Source organism: Nicotiana tabacum, chromosome 2, assembly GCF_000715075.1.
Source record: "Nicotiana tabacum cultivar K326 chromosome 2, ASM71507v2, whole genome shotgun sequence".
In the NCBI taxonomy this organism is placed as follows: domain Eukaryota; kingdom Viridiplantae; phylum Streptophyta; class Magnoliopsida; order Solanales; family Solanaceae; genus Nicotiana; species Nicotiana tabacum.
This window is the reverse complement of record NC_134081.1, coordinates 23,574,188-23,596,289: the sequence shown is the minus strand read 5'-3', so window position 1 is coordinate 23,596,289 and position 22,102 is coordinate 23,574,188.

The window sequence follows — 22,102 nt, the reverse complement described above, 5'->3', positions numbered from 1 at the left end:
ACGCGATGAACAAACTTCACCTTACTCCCAGATAACCTTCGCGAATGCGAGATCTCTCTCGCGAAAGCAAACAAGGAAATAAAACATCAGAATTTCTGCATTTCAACAAGGCCAAATTCAATCCGTGATCAATCTGAATCTCACCTGAGGTCCTTGGGACCCCATCCAAACATACCAACACATCCTAAAACATCATATGAACTTAGTCGAGGCCTCAAATCATATCAAACAACACCAAAACATGAATCACACCCCAATTCAAGCCTAATGAATTTAATGGACCTCCGATTGACTTAAAATTTTGCACACAAGCCATAAATGACACGATGGACCTATTCCAACTTTCGGAACCAAAATCCGAGCCCGGTAACAACAAAGTCAACTCTCCGTCAAACTTCTTAACTCTCCAAACTCCAACTTTCGCCAATTCAAGACACAATCACCTACGGACCTCCAAATCAATATCCAGACACACTCCTATGTCCAAAATAACCATACGGAGTTATCAGAACCATCAAAACTCCATTCCGGTGTCATTTACACATCAGTTAACATCTGGTCAACACTTTCAACCTAGGCTTCCAACCTTGGGATTAAGTGTCCCAATTCATTCCAGAACATCCCCAGAACCAAACCAACCACCCCGACAAGTCACATAGCAACAGACGAACAAAGAATAAGTAATAAATGGGGGAACGGAGCGGTAATACTCAAAATGACCGGCCGGGTCATTACATTCTCCCCTCTTAAACAAGCGTTCCTCTTCGAACGAGTCTAGAATCATACTTAAAGTCTCAAATTGGTGTGGATAGCTGCTCTGCCTATCCCGCTCGGTATGCCAAATAGCCTCCTTGACCGACTGACCTTCTTCAGTGCACCTTCACTGAAGCTATATTCTTTGACCTCAACTTTTGAACCTTCAGATCCAAAATGTCCACCGGCTCCACATCATAAGTCAAATCCCCATTTAAATGAACTGTGCTGAAGTCCAAAACATGAGACGAATCACCGAAGTACTTTCAAAGCACGAAAACATGAAACACAGGATGAGCACTCGACTGACTAGGTGGCAATGCAAGCTTGTAAGCCACATCTCCAATCCTCTCAAGCACCTCAAAAGGGCCATTATACCGAGGGCTCAACTTGCATTTCTTCCCGAACCTCATAACACCCTTCATGGGTGAAACTCCGAGTAATACCTCTCTCCTACCATGTAGGCAACATCACGAACCTTCCGATCAGCGTAACTCTTCTGTCTAGATTGTGCCGTGCAAAACCGATCCTGAATCAACTTAACATTTTCCAAAGCATCCTGAACCAAGTCAGTACCAAATAGTCTACCCTTACCCTACTCAAACCAACCAACTGAAGACCGACACCGCCTCCCATACAAGGCCTCATACAGAGCCATCTAAATAGTCGATTGGTAGCTGTTATTGTAGGCAAACTCTACAAGCAGCATAAACTGATCCCAAGAAACCCTGAAATCCATGACACACACGCGTAGCATATCCTCCAATATCTGAATGGTGCACTCAGACTATCCGTTCGTCTGAGGGTGGAATGTTGTACTCAACTCAACCCATGTGCTTAACTCTCACTACATTGCACTCAAAAAATTTTGATGTGAACTGTATGCCCCGATCTGAAATAATGGACACTGGGACACCGTGAAGGCGAACAATCTCGTAGATATAGATCTCAGCCAACCACTCCATAGAAAAGGTAGTCCCAACTGGAATGAAATGTGTGGACTTAGTCAACCGGTCCACAATCACCCAAATAGGATCAAGTTTCTTCAAAGTCCGTGGGAGCCCAACTACGAAGTCCATGATGACACGCTCCCATTTCCACTCAAGAATTTCAAGCCGTTGAAGAAAATTGCCCGGCCTCTGATGCTCATACTTCACCTGCTGACAATTCAAGCACCGAGCTACAAACTCTACTATGTTTTTCTTCATTCTCCTCCACCAATAGTGCTGCCTAAAGTCCTGATACGTCTTCGCGGCACCCGGATGAATGCAATACCGTAAACAGCAGGCCTCCTCAAGAATCAACTTACGTAGCCCATCTACATTACGCACACAAATTCAACCTTGCATCCGCAACACCCCATCATCCCCAATGGAAACCTCCTTGGCATCACCGTGCTGAACCATGTCCTTAAGGACAAGCAAATGGGGGTCGTTATACTTACACTCTCTGATGCGATCATATAAGGAAGACCGAGAAATCACACAAGTTAGAACCCGACTAGGCTCCGAAATATCTAACCTCATGAACTGATTGGCCAAGGCCTGATCATCTGATGCAAGTGGTCTCTCACCAACATGAGTATAGGCAAGGCTACCCATGCTCACTGCCTTCCTACTCAAAGCATCAGCCACTACATTGGCCTTCCCGGGATGATACAAAATGGTAATATCATAGTCTTTTAACAACTCCAACCATCTCCGCTGCCTCAAATTTAGATCCTTTTGTTTAAATAAGTGTTGCAGACTCTGATGATCTGTAAATACCTCACAAGACACACAATTGAGATAATGCCTCCAAATCTTCAATGCATGAATGATGGATGCCAACTCCATATCATGAACGGGGTAGTTCTTCTCATGAGGCTTCAACTAGCGTGAAGCATAAGCAATCACTCTACCCTCCTACAGTAAAGCAAACCCAATACCAATCCGAGAAGTGTCACAATACACTATATAAGAACCTGATGCTGAAGGCAAAAATAGAACTTGAGGTGTGGTCAAGGTAGTCTTGAGCTTCTGAAATATCTCATCACACTCATTGGATCATCTGAATGGAGAACCCTTTTGGGTCAACCTGGTCAAAGGCACTGCAATGGACGAGAAACCCTCCACGAAGCGATGATAATATCTGACCAAGCCAAGAAAACTCCGAATCTCAGTAGCTGAAGATGGTCTGCTTCAATTCTGAACTGCCTCAATCTTCTTCGGATCCACATTGGTCCCCTCATTGGACACTGTGTACCCCACGAACGCCATCGAACTGAGCCAAAACTCACACTTGGAGAACTTAGCATAAAGCTTCTTCTCCTTCAACGTCTGTAGCACAATCCTCAAATGTTGTGTATGCTCCTCTTGGATACATGAGTACACCAGGATATCATCAACAAATACTATGACAAATGAATCAAGATATGGCTGGAACACACTGTTCATCAGATGCGTGAATGTTGCTGGGGCGTTGGTCAGCCCAAAAGACATTACAAGGAACTCATAGTGATCATAGTATGTCCTGAATGTCGTCTTCAGAATATCCGAGTCCCGAATCAATCTTAGAGAAACTCTAGCTCCCTGAAGCTGGTCAAATAAGTCATCAATGTGCGGCAAAGGATACTTGTTCTTATTAATAACTTTGTTCAGCTGTCTATAGTCAATGCACATCCACATAGTACCATCCTTCTTCTTCATAAATAGAATCGATGCACACCAAGGCGACACACTAGGCCGAATGAACCCCTTATCAAGAAACTACTAAAGCTGATCTTTCAATCCTTCAACTCTGCTGGTGCCATACGATACGGAGGAATAGAAATGGGTTATGTGCCCGGCTACAAGTTAATACAAAAATTAATGTCCCTGTCAGGTGGCATGCCCGGCAAGTCTGCAGGAAACACATCTAAAAAGTCCCGCACTACCAAACAGAATCAATGGTATGAGTATCAGCACCAACATCTCTCACAAAAGCAAAATATGAAAAACACCCATTCCCAACCATCTGTTGGGCCTTTAGATATGAAATCACCCTACTGGGAACATAGTCTAGAGAACCTCTCCACTCGATCCTAGGTAACCACGGCATCACTAATGGCACGGTCTTAGTGTGATAATCCATAATTGCACGACATGGGGACAACCAATCCATGCCCAGAATCACGTCAAAATCAACCATACTCAGCAATAAGATATCAACTCTCATCTCCAATCCCCCAATGGTCACCACACACGACCGACCCACATGGTGCATATTAATAGAATCGCCCACCGGCATAGATACGTGAACAGGAAAAACTAAGGACTCATGAGGCACATCCAAATAACAAGCAAAATATGATAATACGTATAAATAAGTGGAACCAAGGTCAAATAATATGGAAGCATCCTTGTTTCTTACTGAGACAATACCTGTGATCACTGCGTCTAAAGTAATGACCTCTAGCCTGGAAGGGAAAGCATAGCATTGAGCTTGAGATCTACCTGATCGGCCTCACCCTCTAGGGTGACCTCTAGCTGCCTGAGCCCCACCCCGAGTTGGATGAGTGGGTGGTGAAGTAAATGGTGCGGAAGTCATAGTTTGACTCCTCTGTTGAACTAGACCTCCCAAAAGATGGGGACAATACCTCTTCACATGACCAAAATATCTACACTCGAAGTATCCCCGCTCCGACAATTGCAGCGGGTACTGAATTGGACCCCGAGAACTAAGATAAATACTAGTAGGACCTGGCACAGATGAACCCTGAACTGATGGAGCACGAGATGAACTCTGAGCTGGGAGGGCATTGAGAGATGACTGACCCGGACAAGCACTATATGAAATATGGCTAGCTGATGCACCATGATGAACCGGACGAGCAATCTGAGCGATCCTATAAGGACGACCCCTACTATGATGGGACTGCCCTTTGGAAGAAACACCACTAAAACAAACCGAACCACGAGGCCTCTTAACCTCTCTCTCCTCACGCTCCTTACTATGGACCTGCTCTAATCGCGTAGCAATATCAACCACCTTATCGAACCTAGCACCTAAAGCAATCTCCCGAGTCATGACGAAGTGCAGTCTATAGTTGAGGCCATCAATGAACCTCTTAATCCTCTCCCTCTCCGTGGAAACTAATTAGATCGCATGACGATCAAACTTTGAAAATCTCATCCCATACTGGGTCACGGACATGCGCTTATAGTGTAGCTGCTCAAACTGCCTACACAACTCCTAACTATGGGTCTGTGGAACAACCTTCTCCAAGAAGAGAACTGAGAACTCATGCCACGTAAGTGGCGCAGCGTCGATTGTCCTGCTGAACTCATAAGCCTCCTACCATCTGAAGGCTGCCCTCGACACCTAAAAAGTAGTAACTTAGACTCCACTAGTCTCCAGAATACCTATCGTGCGAAGAATTCGCTGGCACCTGTCTAAGAGGTCCTGGGCATCCTCTAACTCATCCCCACTGAATGCTGAAGGCCTCAGTCTCCCAAATTGCTCTAGCCTCTTCTACTCCTCATCACTCATAGGTGGACCCACCTGGGCCTGAGCAACTGCAACCGGGTGGGCTAGTAATAGCCCCAGTGTCTGAAATCCCTAAACCACCTACTCTGGAGTACGGACGGTGGGAGCCTGAGCACCTCCCCCAGCCTGAGAAGTGGCTGGTGCAGCCTGAACTGAAACTGCCTGAGCAAGGCTAGTGCATACAGTCAATATCTGGGCCAAAGCCTCCTGAAGGCCTTGAATCAAAATGGGCACAACTAGTGCCTGAGGTGGTCCCACCGACTCAACCACATCTTGTATCTGCTCCTGAGCTGGATCAATTAGTGGTTGCACGTGTGCTACTCTAGCTGCTTTACGAGCTACACCTCGGCCTCTACCGCGGTCCCGACCTCTCGTGGTACTAGTGGACGTCCGCTTGATCCGGTAACACGTGTCTTCAACATCTGTAAGAGAATAGAATAATAGAAGTTTAGTTTCCGGAATTAACAAATCCCCACGACAAGAATACAAGAAAGTGAAGTTTTCCTAATGGTTCGGTAGCCCCTCGAAAATAAGTACAGACGTCTATGACCAATCCGCAAGACTCTACTAAACCTGCTCATGACTCATGAGACCTATGTAACCTAGGTTCTAAGACTAACTTGTCACCACCCAAATCTCAACATGTCGTGATAGAGCCTATCACAGTACTAGGCAAGCCGACAGTCACAAAATAACTACGCATTTTAATTTAAAAGCATGATATATTGAAAATTTTCATAAATAACCAAAAGGATTAACTGCTACTCAAATGCAAAATTTCCAAAGATCCGAATGTCACCGAGTACATGAGCTACTAAATGACAGCTCAGTCAAAAACCTCTAATACAACTGTCTGGAAAGATAGAACAGTGCTAAGTAAACTGAAAAGAAGGAGAGTCGAGGTCTACTGACGCCAAGGAAGCTACCTCAAAAGTAACCAAGCAGGTAATTCTCCAAGTCTAGCAACCACCGAGTCCAGAGGTACCTGGATCTGCACACGAAGTGCAGAGTATAGTATAAATACAACCGACCCAATGTACTCAATAAGTAACAGGAATAACCTTGGGCTGAGAGCAGTGACGAGCTCAGAAAGGTACAGTCCAAATCTAGATAATAACAATATGGATATGACAGAAAAATGACAACAATAACTCAGAGAAATCTCATAACCAGTTTGTACATAGTACATATATGTAGACATGCTTTCAAGTTTAACAGTTTAAGCTCAACACAGATAAAATATACCAAGTATGACTAATATGAGGAATGTTACATTTCTATATCTACATGTCAGATGTGCATGTCATGTGCAATGCATCACAATGATAACTCATGTACTCACACTCTTAGAGTACTCAATCTGACTGTCACAACTCTCACTCATCACACTTAATCACTTAGCACTGTACGAGACCTGCGCTTCCTACTGGTATGTCAAACTCCGGAACGACAGATCCTGTTCAAGCGCTAATAAAACTTGTTGCGGCGTGCATCTCGATCCCATCATGAATCAATAATACATGATGCGGCGTGCAGCCCTATCCCATCTTAAATCAATCAAACATGTTACAGTGTGCTGCCCGATCTCATCAATATTACTTACAATATAACTCTCAGGCCCTAACTCAGTCATCAATCTCTCCAGTCTCTCGGGCTCACAAATCTCATGACAATCACCCCAAACAATGATAACATGATATAACAATAAATGAAAACAGAGACTGTGATACGATATGCAAATGATGAATGTGACTAAGTATAACATTTCAGTTTAAGCAAATAATTCAACAGCAGGAATGAACTCAGTGAGTCCCAACAGAATAAGCATATAGCCTAAACATGATTTCTAACATAGATTGCAGCTCAATACTTAAACACGTAGGGATTACATGAATAACAATAAGGTTTGACAACTACACGGTATTACGAAAACAACCGAGTCACAATTACCCCCGGTGCACACCGACACACCCATCACCTAGCGCTAATAAAACCTGATGCTCAATTCCGATCTCAAATCGACCTTAAAAATCCTCAAATTATAGTCTATGAAGTTTCACAAATATTTCCCAATTGTTCCAACCCAAAACACTAATTTAATGGTTAAAACAATGATAGATTCATGTATAATAACCAAATCCGAATTAGAATTGCTTACCCTAATCAACTCCTTGAAAATCGTTTCAAGAATCGCCCAAAACTGAGGTCTCAAGCTCAAAATATGAAAAATGGGTCCAAACCCTCGATTTTGAGATTTAATATCTGCTGTCAAGGTGTCATTTTTCGCAAACACGGAAACTGCCTCGCGTTCGCGAAGCACAAAATACTCAGATGCAAAATCCCTCTTACATGAATGCGAGAGTCCCCTTGCGAATGCGATGAACACTGAACCAAATCTACGCAAACGCGACACCTCTCCCACGAACACTAAGGCTTACAAGCCTGGCACCCAACCTGCCTCAACCTTCTACGCAAACGTGATCACACCCTCACGATCGCGATGAAGAAACTCCCTATACCTTCGCGAATGCGTGGCCTTCTTCACGAAAGCGATGAACAATATTCACCTTCCTCCTAGATTCCCTTCGCGAATTTAAGACCTCCCTAGCGAACGTGAACAAGGAAACCAGACATCAGAATTTATGCAGTTCAACAAGGCCAAATTCAATCCGTAATCAATTTGAATCTCACCCGAGGCTCCCGGGACCCCATCCAAACATAGCAACACATTCTAAAACATCATACAAACTTAGTCGATGTGTTAAATCACATCAAACAACATAAAAACACGAATTGCACCCCAATTCAAGCCTAATGAAACTAATGGATTTCCAACTTTTACGATCAATGTCGAAACGTATCAAACCAATTATGATTGACCTCAAATTTTGAACACAAGACATAAATGACATGACGAACGTATTCCAACTTCCGAAACAAAAATTCAAGTCGGTAACCACAAAGTCAACTCTCGGTCAAACTTCTGAACTCTCCAAACTCCAGCTTTTCCAACTTTCACCAATTCAAGCCAAAATCACCTACGGACCTCTAAATCAATATCCGGAAAAACTCCTAAGTCCAAAATCATTATACGGAGATATTAGAACCATCAAAACTCCATTACAGGTTCATTTGCACACAAGTCAATATCCGGTCAACACTTTTAACTTAGACTTCCAACCTTGGGACTAAGTGTCACAATTTATTACGAAACATCTCCGGAACCAAACCAGTCGCCCTAGCAAGTCACATAACAACAAACAAAGACAGAATAAGAAATAAACAGGGGAATAGGGCTATAATACTCTAAACGACCGGCCGGGTCATTACTTTTGGCATCCTTCTCAAGGAGCTTACAAAATGGGTTCACCACTTTAGAGAAATCTTTAATAATGCATCAGTAGAAACCTGCATGGCCTAAGAAACTCTGCACACCCTTTATCGAAGTTGGGGTGGAAGCTTAGAAAACACCTCAATATTTGCCTTGTCAACTTTAATTTCATTTTTTCAGATCTTATGGCCAAGGACAATGCCCTCCTAAACCATGAAATGGTATTTTTCCCAATTGAGCACCAAATTTGTCTCTTCACATCCAGCCAACATTTGTCCAACTTTGAAAGACAATCATTAAAATAATTACCAACTACCGGGAAGTAATCTATAAAGACTTAAAGGTAGTACTCCACCATGTCCGTGAATATAGCCATCATACACCGTTGAAACGTTGCTGGTGCATTGCACAAATGAAAATGCATCCTCTTGAAAGCAAAAGTACCATAAGGACATGTAAAGGTTATTTTCTCTTGATCTTCAGGAGAAATAAGAATTTGGATGTAGCCCGAGTACCCATCAAGAAAATAACAAAAAGAACGACCGGCCAATCTATCGAGCATTTGGTCCATCAAATGGAGTGGAAAGTGATCCTTCCTTGGGACTTTATTGAGCTTACGATAATCCATACAAACTCTCCAACCGGTCACCGTTCTTGTGGGAATCAACTCATCCTTCTCATTGGTGACAACCGTCATGCCCCCTTCTCTGTGACACAGTGAACCGGAGAGGTCCATGAACTATCGGAGATGGGGTAGACAATCCCGGCATCCAACCACTTGATAATCTCCTTCTTGACCACTTCTTGCATAGTCTCATTGAGTCTTCTTTGATGTTCAATATATGGTTTTGCGCCACCCTCCAACTTGATCTTATGCATGCAAAATACGGGGCTTATACCCCGAATATCCACCAAAGTCCACCCAATAGCCTTCTTCCTCTTTTGCAACACCGCCAATATGGAATCAACCTGCACGTTAGTCAAAAAAGAGGAAACAATAACCGGTAAAGTAGAACAAGGGACACAAAATTCATACCAAAGATGTGGTATCAATGGCTTCAATTCCAAAGTAGGTGGCTCTTTAATAGAAGTCTTTGTAGGAGGAGTCTTCCTATTCTCAAGATCCAAAGACAATTTCCGGGGTGCATAGTTGTACGACACCATTCCTTGCAAAGAGTACACACATTCCACGAAGTCATCCATCTCATCATCATCAAATTGAGCAAAATGGCTTCCAACATATGACCAACATTGATTTTAGCACTTATATCATCAACAATAACATCGGTCACCAAATTGACAAAAGAACACACCTCATTGCTATTTGAATGCCAAATAGACTTGCATACATGAATACAATTTTTTCATCACTAAAATGGAATGTTAGTTCTCTAGCTTCCACATCACAGAGAACTTTACCCGTAGCAAGGAAAGGTCTCCCAAGAATAATAGGTACTTCATAGTGAACCTCACAATCTAGAATAACAAAGTCCGTCGGAAAAATGAACTTATCAACCCGGACCAAAACATCCTCAATCACCCCAATGGCCTCTTTATGGTACGATCGTCCATTTGCGACCTCATAGATGTGGGTCTTGGTTTTCTAATTCCCAAAGTTATAAACACCGAATAGGGCATCAAATTGATACTCGCCCGAAGATCATAAAAAGCTTTAGCAAAATCGACACTTCCACTTGTACAAGGAATCGTGAATGCACCGGGATCTTCTAACTTAAGAGCCATGGATTCAATAATTGCACTCATTTGATGAGTGACTTTGGCATAACCGGGGATTTGTTCCAAAGCTTCTAATAATGACACATTAATAGAGAGTCTTTTCATCATTTGAATGATCTTCTTGAATTGATTCTCACCATTTTGCTTGGCAAGTCTTTGAGGATAGGGAGGTGGAGGCTTAGGCAATGGTGCCTTATCATTTTGCACTACCGGCTATAGTATGTCAATAATATGATCCCTAGACGGGTTCACCTCCTCTTAGGTCTCCTCCACAATCTCATCAATATCAATCCGAACCTCATCACTTGCTTGAACATCATTGTTTGGGATTTCCTCTTCTTGTATAACTTGATCATCATCCACAAGTCGCCTTTCATTTGAGGTGGGTGCATTCCCGCCTCTTCCATTTCTTGTGATAACTGCCATAGCATGCCCCGTATTATTACCAACCTTAGGTTTTACCACCGTACCACTTGGTAGTGCACCCGTAGGACGAGTATTATGGGCTTGAGAGATTTTCCCCATTTGAACTTCAAGATTATGGATTGATTTTTTATATGATGCAAGTTGGGCATCGGAATCGGCATTATTCTCTATCATTTTCCTTAACATGTTTTCAATACGGCCCATCTCAATATTTGAAGAACTTGAACCATGGGAACGATAAGGGGGCGGGTTGCTAGGTTGTGGTACATTAGGGGGCCTTTGAAAACATGATCATTGATTTCCTTGATTGTTATTATTTACCCAACCACCTTGATTGTTGCCTCCCAGATTTCCTTGGTTGTTTCCACTCCAATTTCCTTGGTTGTTGTTGTTGTGTCAATTCCTTTGATTGGTAGATATCCAATTGCTTTGGTTATTTTGTTGTCGCCATTTTTGTTGATTGGATCCTTTGAAATTGTTCCTTTGACCTTGGTAATTGTTCACATATTTAACTTTTCCTCTTGCTCATGATAAGAATCATCTTGATCAAAACTACCATCATCTTGTGCATAACTCTCACTCGGGTTTGAAATTGTGGACCACTGGTCCTCTTATTTTTGACCAACACAGTTACCCTTTCCATAGCATGTACTTTCTTAGGAGCTTGAACTTAATTATGTTGGGCCTTGGCGAGTTGAGTCATAGTTGTTTTCAATTCGGCAATGGCTTGCCCATGGTCTTGCAACTCATCATGGAGGTTAATCGTGTTGGGATCACCTTGTGGACCACTGGCTCGGGATTGCCAAGCTGAAAATGTTTCCGCCATCTCATCAAGAATCTCATATGCCTACGCATAAGGTGTTTTCATAAAGTTACCTCCGGCCAATTGATTGACCACACATTGGTTCATAGTATTAATACCACGGTAGAAAGTTTTTTGGATCATGTTGTCAGTCATATCATTATTCGGGCACTCCTTTACTATTTTCTGATACCTCTCCCAAATTTCATGCAAAGGTTCATTGGGCTCTTACTTGAAAGCCAATATTTAATCTCTAAGAGTAGCCATGTGCCCGGGAGAGAAAAACCTAGCAATAAACTTTGCCACCAATTCATCCCAAGTATGGAAAGAATGATTAGGCAAGCATTCCAACCAATCTAAAGCTTTACGCCATAGAGAGAAGGGAAAAAGCCTTAGCCTCAAAGCATCCTCCGAAATATTTGTTTGCTTGCTACCCCAACACGTATCCATAAAGCGCTTCAAATGCTTATAAGCATTTCTATTTGGCTCCCCGGTGAAAAAGCCTTGTTGTTTTAGAAAGTGAGCATCACATTGGGAATTTAAAAGTTTCTTTCCCTAATGCGAGGGGGGACTATTGCACTTGCATAATCTTTATTCGGTAAAATTCGGTGTTGCACCATTTGTGGTTGTGGTGGTGGAGGTGGGGGAGGTGGGGTCACGTTGTCTTGTTGACCACGGCCTTAACTATTTGGTTGTGGCATTTGAGGCACATCATCTAGTTGTTCCTCCTCTCCGTCCAACTCACCCAATGGCAAATTTCCAAAATCATTGTTCGCCATTTTGTACCTATAATTTCTTCAGCAAATTAGTAACACGGAAGGAAAGGAAGATATATCAAGAACACACTCAAATATATAGCTAACACCGTAAAAGCTCCCCGACAATGATGCCAAAAATTTATCCACGTCCAATTCGCACTCAATAGTACGTGGAAATGGTCATTGAAATTATAATACCCAACTAGAGTCGAGGTCGAATTCCTTAGGGAGTTGATGAAGGGTGTTAAGGTAGATACTTGAAGAGAGTACGTGAAACAACTAAACTATGCTTTGAAACAAAGGGTGATTGTTTCCCAAATTAACACTAAGAGATTTAAACGAATTAAAAGAAACTAGAGAGAATAATTATTTTTGGAGTTTTTAGTCAATTTGGGAAAATCCTAGGGATGTAACCTTTACCTAGGTGCAAACCTAATGGGTAAACTACGTTAATGCTTGTTTTGTGGATCTGAGTGTATTATAGCTCTCAATTCTCAGGTACACACTCAATACCTCTCGGTCATAGAGTTGTTATGCTCTAATTGTCTTTTTCGAGGCTAGTTGGGTAGGAACGCAAACAATTGATATTAGTTCAAGTCGGGTTTTCCCTATCTCTAGCTCAAACCCTTTAATATATTGCACTCCTTCCTCTCAGCATTTCCATACGATTTTCTTAGTTTCTACTCCTTTGTTCTGCATTGTTTTAACTTCAAACAAAGCAACTGTAAGTGTGATTTGCTACCGAACTTTGTGTTCGCTGAAACACTGGGGTTTGAAGTACCACTACACCAGTGTGTTATTCGTTCTATCCTGGGAGGAAATAATCCATAACCTTGGGTACTAGGAGGGGATTAAATTCCTTAAGGAAACACTGTGAATTCAGTGGGCTCGAATTTATTACTATTTCATTATGATAACTTATATTTTTCAGAATTATTATTTACAAATACAGCAATATTGGCGGGACTAACAATCTTAAGGAATTTAATATTTATTTCTGTATTTGTGTTATTCTTATTATTCTGCAAACTAAAACCTTTGTGGTTTTGTGTACTCCCGTTTTGGAGAGTAAAGCCTTCGTGGCGTTTTGTTGGAGATTAAAATATACGTAATTTTTACTCCAGTTTGAAAACGTGTATTAAACATTTATTTGTGTCATTTTTTTTTCCAGAAAAAATGATGACTGAAAGCGAAAACCAAGCTGTTCCGATGGTGACTGCCAACGCATCGACAAGCCGAACACCGGCGTTGGCACTGGCAGAAAAACCCGAAAAATTTTCCGGGATTGATTTCAAGCGTTGGCAACAGAAGATGTTCTTCTACTTAACTACGTTATGTCTACAGAAGTTCATCAAGGAAGATGTTCCTGATCTGCCAGATAAAACTCCAGAGAATGAACGCTTTATCGTGATTGAAGCGTGGAAGCATTCTGATTTTTTGTGCAAGAATTATATTCTTAGCGGACTGGATGATAATCTGTATAATGTATACAGTGGCGTGGAGACGTCAAAAGAATTGTGGAATGCGCTTGAAAAGAAATATAAAACTGAAGATGCCGGGATGAAGAAATTTGTTGCCACAAAATTTTTGGACTACAAAATGGTAGATAGCAAGTCTGTTATTACCCAAGTCCAGGAATTACAAGTGATTATTCATGATCTACTTGCTGAAGGTCTTGTCATCAATGAAGCATTCCAAGTAGCAGTAATGATTGAGAAGTTGCCTCCGTTGTGGAAGGACTTCAAAAATTATTTGAAACACAAACGAAAGGAAATGTCCCTTGAAGATCTCATTGTTCGGTTGAGAATCGAAGAGGACAATAAAGCTGCTGAAAGGAGAGGCCGTGGAAATTCAACAATAATGGGAGCAAATATTGTTGAAGATAACAAAAAAGAGGAAGAAGGCTTCTGGTCCGAAATACAACCCAAGCAAGAAGCGGTTCAGTGGAAACTGCTACAAATGTGGGAAAATCGGACACAAATCTACGGAGTGTAGTGCTCCAAAGAAAGACAAGAAAACATGGTAGTAAACCATGATGATGTTGATAACTTGTGTGCCATGCTTTCTGAATGTAACTTGGTGGGAAATCCTAAACTGTGATGGTTTGATTCAGGAGCCACTCGCCATGTTTGTGCAGTTAGAGAAGCTTTTGCTACTTATGCTCCTACTGGACCCGGAGAGACAGTTTATATGGGAAATGCTTCAACAGCAAAAGTTGAAGGATATGGGAAGATATTTCTGAAAATGACTTCTGGCAAGGTCATGACTTTGAACAATGTCCTTCATGTTCCCGAAATGAGAAAGAATTTAGTCTCTACTGGACTTCTTGTTAAGCACGGTTTTAAGTGCGTTTTTGTGTCCAACAAGGTTGTCATAAGTAAGAATAAAATATTTGTAGGAAAAGGTTACCTCACTGAGGGCCTTTTCAATCTGAATGTAATGGTTGTGGAAAACAATAATAATATTTCAGCTTCTTCTTACTTACTTGAGTCAAATGATTTATGGCATATACGTTTGGGTCATGTCAATTATAAAACCTTGCGGAAAATAATTAACTTGGAAGTACTGCCTAAGTTTGAATGCGAAAAATCAAAATGTCAAACATGTGTGGAATCTAAGTATGTTAAACATCCTTATAAGCCAGTTGAAAGGAATTCAAATCCTTTAGACTTAACTCACACAGATATTTGTGACATGAATTCAATACCATATCGCGGTGGAAAGAAGTATTTCATAACTTTTATTGACGATGGTACTCGATATTGTTATGTTTACTTACTGAATAGTAAAGATGAAGCAATAGACGCATTCAGGCAATACAAAAATGAAGTTGAAACGCAACTTAACAAGAAAGTAAAAATGATAAGAAGTGATAGGGGTGGTGAATATGAATCTCCTTTAGAAGAAATATATTTAGAATATGGAATTATTCATCAAACAACAGCCCTTACACGCCCCAATCTAATGGGATTGCGAAAAGAAAGAATCGCACATTAAAGGAGATGATGAATGCGTTGTTGATAAGTTCTGGTTTGCCACAGAACTTGTGGGGGGAAGCCATTCTTACGGCTAATCGATTATTAAATCGAGTGCCCCATAGCAAAACACAATCCATTCCATATGAAAAATGGAAAGGAAGGAAGCCCAACTTGAATTATTTTAAAGTGTGGGGGTGTTTGGCAAAAGTGCAAGTTCCTAAACCCAAAAGGGTAAAGATAGGACCAAAAACCGTTGATTGTGTTTTCATAAGATATGCGACAAATAGTAAAGCATATCAATTTCTGGTTCATAAATCAGAAAATCCCGACATTCATAATAATACGGTTATAGAATCAGATAATGCTGAGTTCTTTGAGAATATATATCCATATAAAAAGGAATGTGAGTCATTTGGTGAAGGATCTAAATGACCTCGGGAAGAAACAAAAGAAAGTATATGTAATCAGGAGGATCCAAGACGTAGTAAACGTCAAAGAACGTCTACTTCATTTGGACCAGATTTTGTGACTTTCTTATTGGAAAATGAGCCTCAGCTTCTTCACCGGCTTTATCTAAGGCTATGAATTCAGCCTCCATTGTAGAGCGGGCAATATATGTTTGTTTGGACGACTTCCAAGATACCGCTCCTCCACCAATAGTGAATACATATCCACTCGTGGACTTAGAATCAGTTGAACCGGTGATCCAATTTGTATCACAGTATCCCTCAATCACCGCAAGAAATTTACTGTAGTGCAAGTCAAAGTTCTGGGTATGTTCTAAATATCCCAAATCTCATTTCATTGCCATCTAATGAGATTGGCCTGGATTGCTCGTGTATCGACTCAATTTACTTATAACACAAGCTATATCTGGTCGTGTACAATTCATGATATACATTAAGCATCCCAACACACGAGCATAATCCAATTGTGATATGCTTTGGCCTTTGTTCTTTGCTAATGCAAGATTCACGTCAATTGGAGTCTTTGCAACTTTAAAGCCCAAGTGCTTGAATTTTTCAAGTACTGTCTTAATATAATGAGATTGTGACAATGCCAGACCTTGAGGAGTCTTATGGATCTTAATTCCCAGAATTAAATCAGCAACTCCCAAGTCTTTCATATCAAACTTGCTATTGAGCATACGCTTAGTAGCATTTATGTTGGCAATGTCATTACTCATTATCAGCATATCATCCACATATAGGCAAACAATGACTATGTGATTTGGAACATTTTTAATGTACACACATTTATCACATTCATTTATCTTAAAACCATTTGACAACATTGTTTGGTCAAATTTCGCATGCCATTATTTGGGTGCTTGTTTTAGTCCGTAAAGAGACTTAACAAGTCTACATACCTTCTTTTCTTTACCTGGAACCACAAACCCTTCAGGTTGTTCCATGTAAATTTCTTCCTCCAACTCTCCATTTAAGAAGGCCGTCTTAACATCCATTTGATGAATTTCAAGACCATACACTGCAGCTAATGCTACTAACATCCGTATGGACGTAATACTTGTAACTGGAGAGTATGTATCAAAGTAGTCTAGACCTTCTCGTTGTCTATACCCTTTGACTACGAGTCTTGCCTTGAATTTATCAATAGTGCCATCATCTTTGATTTTTCTCTTAAAAATCCATTTAGAACCCAAAGGTTTATTTCCAGGAGGAAGATCAACCAATTCCCATGTATGGTTGTTTAATATGGATTCTATTTCACTATTGACTGCCTCTTTCCAAGTCCTAGCAATCTCCACCACCTGCTGAAATGGAGTATCAGTCTGCAACTCCTAAGCCATGCAGAATCTAAGATCATAACTGAGCCCCTCAATGAATCTGAGGACTCGCTCTCTAACTATAGGAATCAAAGTAGGTGCATGACGGGATAACTCACTGAACCTGATGGCATACTCTGACACCATCATGGTGCCCTGACGCAGTTACTTAAGAACATATCTGAAAACTGAGTCCATGAAAGTGAAGCTGTATTAGCTGGGCTACCCTTCTCGTAAACCTGCAACCACTGATATGCTGCTCCCGACAACTAGAATGTAGAAAGAGCAACCCCACTCGCCTCTACAATACCCATGGTGCGGAGAATACGGTGACACTCCTCTAGAAAACCATGTGCATCCATTGAAGCCAAACCACTGAAAGTAAGAGGGTGATACTTCTTGAACCTCGCAAGTCTAAGCTGCTCTTCCTCTGATGCCCCTGGCCTGACCTCAGGCTGAACCAAAATAACAGGCTGTACCAGCACCACACCTGAAACCTGACCAATGTGAGCCCGCTGCTCTAGAGTACGGGCGGTGGGAGTCTGAGCTCCTCCCACAATCTGCGGAGTAGCTGGCGCAACGGAGATCAATCCAGCCTGAGCCAATGTACCAAACATGTTCATGAACTGTGCTAAAGTCTCCTGAAGTGTGGGGGGTAACAACAGGAGCCTCTGATGCATGTCCCCCAACCAAAATTGTCGGCGGCTCCTCAGCTGCTGCTCTTTCAGGTGCTCTAGCTGCGATGCGTGCCCCTCCTCGGTCTCTACCTTAGCCCCGGCCTTTGGCGGCTCTAGAAGGGGGTGCAGTTGTATGCTTAGCTGATCCAGTAGTGCGTGTCCTCACCATCTGTGAAAGAATAGAGAGTCAAAGGCTCAAACTTAGAAATCAACAAATCTGCACGACAGGAATGAAAAAAGTGGAGAGTTTTACTAATAGGTTCATAGCCTCTTGAAGATAAGTAGAGACATCTCCGTACCGATCTACAAGACTATACTAAACTCTCTTATGACTCATAGCACCTATGAACCTAGAGTTGTGATACCAACTTATCACGACCCAGGTTTCCCTCCGTAGGATGTCGTGATGACACCCAATTTTTAAGACTAGGTAAGCCTAATACTTACTGAATTAATGACAAAATTCAACCAACGACTATTAAATATGAAACATAAATTTCTATACAAAGCCAACAAATCCCAAAACCGATTGTACAAGTCATAAGCTCTACTGAGTTCACTAGAAAACCTCTAAGTACAATTGTTTTGGAATAGAAATAAACTATACAAAAATAACTTCTGAATGTGACTCAAGGTAAACCTGTCGTCGCGTTCGCAGGCCTCGGAGTCACCTTTTCATATTTTCATTATACTGTTTAATTCTATCCCGAATAGTTTCATTTAGGAATTTTTCTAACAAACTCAGTAGAGCTTATGACTTGTACTATTGGTTTTGGTAATTGTAATTGTGTATAATATTTTTATCTCGTATTTATCATTTAATGGTCGAATTCTTCTATTTATTTATTAAGTGTAAGGCTTACCTAGTCTTAGAGATAAGGTACCGTCACGACATCCTACGGAGGGAAATTGGGGTCGTTACAAGTTGGTATCATAGCTATAGGTTCATATGTGCTACGAGTCATAAGCAAGTTTAGTAGAGTCTTTCGGATCGGTACGGAGACGTATGTACTTATCTTCGAGAGGCTATGGAACTATTAGGATAGTTTCACTTCCTTCATTCCTATCGTGCGAGTTTATTGATCTCAGGGTTTGAACCCTTGTCATTCATTTTCTCTCACAAATGATGAGGACACGAGCTGCAGTTACTGATAACGCTGCCCCAGAGCTGGTGGTTTTAGGGTCCGGGGCAGAGGCAAGGGCCGAGGAGGAGCATATGCTATGGCTAGAGCATTTGTCATAGCAGCAGTTGAGGAGCCGCAAGTAGCTCCGATTGGGGGATAGATACCAGAAGCGCCTGTTGTGACCCTAGAACTTCAAGAGACTTTAGCACAGTTGCGGAGCATGTTTGGTACATTGACTCAGGCGGGGATGATTCCGATTTCACCAGCTATTTCACAGATCAGGGGAGGTGCGCAGATTCCTGCCGCACGTACTTCGGAGCAGTGAGTCCATCTTGGTCAGATCCTAGGTGTCATGCCGACACAACTTATTATCCCAGTTGAACCCGTGGTTAGGGCAGCTATATCTGAGGAAGAACAACTTTGACTTGCGAGTTTCAAGAAGTATTACCCTCCTACTCTCAGTGGTTTGGCATCATAGGATACGCATGGGTTCTTAGGAGAGTGCTACCATATTCTCCGCACTATGGGTATTGTGGAGACGAGTGGAGTTGCTTTTACTACATTCCATCTTAAGGGAGCGGCATATCAGTGGTGGCAGTCGTATGAGTTGGGTAGTCCGGTCGATGCAACTTCACTTTCATATATTCGGTTTTCAAGGATGTTCTTGGGAGAGTTTGTTCTCCAGACCCTTCGGGATGCATGGCGCATGGAGTTTGAGCAGCTGCATCAGGGCGATGCCAGTATCAGAGTATGTTGTTAGATTCAGTGATTTGTCTAGACATGTACCTATTTTGGTTTCTACAGTTAGAGAGCAAGTACGCAGGTTCATTGAGGGGCTCATTCATGATATCCGGTTCAATATGGCTTGGGAGTTGGAGTCGGATGTTCTGTTTCAGCATGTGGGCATGCGAGGTCAGGAGAGAGAGGTCAGGGAGGCTAAGAAGCCTCGTGGACCGGGAGGATCTACTAGTATCTATTTTTGGAGGAAGGGTACGCCATGGTAGATGTTTTGTGTGTCAGCCAGTTCAATTTGCACTTCAGGCTTTGCATGGTGCTTCAGATATCCATGGGTCTTAGGGTAACCGTATCGGATAGCTTCCACAGCCACGTCAGTAGAGAGGTTGCTTTGAGTGTAGAGATACCAGCCACATGGTGAGATATTGTCTTAGACTCTGGGCACATATGTCACAGCGGGGTATTCAGGCTATGAGTTTTGCTCCAGTTGTTGTTATCCCTGCACCGCCAGCTTAGGGTGCAGGTCAGGCGAGGAGAGGCCGCCCAAGAAGGGGAGGCCAGGCCCATTGATGTGTTTCTACAGTAGGGCTAATACCGCTGCACCAAATGATGTCGCACATGCATAAGTTCGATTTGTTATAGAGGAGCATCATTCGTATTTTGTTTCGGTTCTACTTATCGAGGTGAGTCCTCCTATTTTTCTTCACATACGGGTGCGTTTCATGATTTTGTACTCTATTTATGTGTTTACCCCTGTTGGGAGATTCTATAGTGGTAGCCCGTGTCTATCGTGTTGTTTTAATTAATTATGGAAAGCTATGAGACTAGAAGTGACTTTTTGTTACTCATTTCGGTAGTTTTGATGTGATTTCTAGGTGATAGGTTGCGACTTGTGATTTAGATGCTCTATCAGTGTGAGGCATCAGTATGTGTTGTGATTTTGTTGGCGGAATTGAGTTAGTGAAAGTTTTGGTTGGTATGATGTGTATTCTACTAGTGATTCAGAGTTGAGGGTGAGACCCTCACGGTTTCATATGATTCGATGTGTTTGAACCGGGCTGCATACCGCGGTGGAGTTATATCAGGATGACATCCTTGTGATTTGTCCATATGTTTTGATTCTACCTTGTGGAATTGATTTGTAGTACGATACTGATAGGGAGTTATGCATGTCGGACTTGTTCGGTAGTTCTCTCATGTGTTTCCTTATGCATACTCAGTCATTTTTTCATTGTGCTTATTGAGTTTTAGTTTGCGAGGTGTTTGCCCAGGTGGCGTTAGATGTGACTTGTTGATTCGGGTGAATAGTTATGAGGTCTTCATGTTTCTTGCATCGTTGTCAGTGTTGTGAAGGTTTGAAATAGGGTTCTAGCGGTTATGAGGCTAATTGTCGGTGCTGGATTTGATTGTGGACAACTATTATAGCTAGAGTTGTTGTTAAGGGCATATGTGTGATGTGTTACATTGTGTGGTTGTACCTTGTGGGTGTAGGAATAAAGTGTTGCAGCCGGTTGAGACTGATACTGTGTGTTGATGTGGGAATCGGGTCTTTTGGGAATGATTGGATAATGAGAAATTTGGTTCTAAGAATATCAGTGTGGGTGAAAGGAATAAATTTCAGTTAAGATGGTGTGGTCAGGCTTATGGGGATTGGGGTAGCATGGGATCACCCACGGGTGTATGTATGGTAGTTCACTCAGTGATTTGATGACCTCGAATTGTTCTTGACACGTTCGAGGACGAACGTTTGTTTAAGAGGGGGAGAATGTAACAACCCGATCGGTCATTTTAAGGATTAGCGTCCCGTTCGGTGTCTTCAGGTCTCGAACAGATTCATATTAGGTGTTATGACATGCGTGCGTGGCTGAGTTCGTATTTCAGATGATTCGAGATTGATTTGGAAGGAGGATTCTTGTTTTTGAAGCTTAAGCGGTAAGAGTTGACCGAAATTTAACTTTTGTGTAGACGACTCCGAAATGACATTTTGATGATTCCAATAGTTTCGTATGGTTATTTTACACTCAGGCGTATGTCCGGATTTGGATTTGAAGGTCCATAGGGTAACTTGAAGCATTTCACCGAAAATTGGAAAATTGAAGTTTTGGAAGGTTGAGAGGTTTGACCGAGAATTGACTTTGGTGATATCAAGGTCGGATTTCGATTTCGAAAATTGGATTAGCTCTGTTATATCATTTGGGACTTGCATGCAAAATTTGACGTCGTTCCGAGTTGATTTGATATGTTTCGGCGCAAGTTTTAGAAGTTGGAAGTTTGAAAGTTCATAAGTTCGATTCGGAGTGAGATTCATAGTTTCGACGTTGTTTGATGTGATTTGAGACCTCGAGCGTGTCCATGGTATGTTATGGAACTTGTTGGTATGTTTCGACGGGGTCCCGGGGGCCTCGGGCGTGTTTCGGATGGGCTACGGGCCATTTTCTCATGTTTTGGTTGGCTGTTTTGATATCTGGTGTCCCCTTCTACGTGATCGT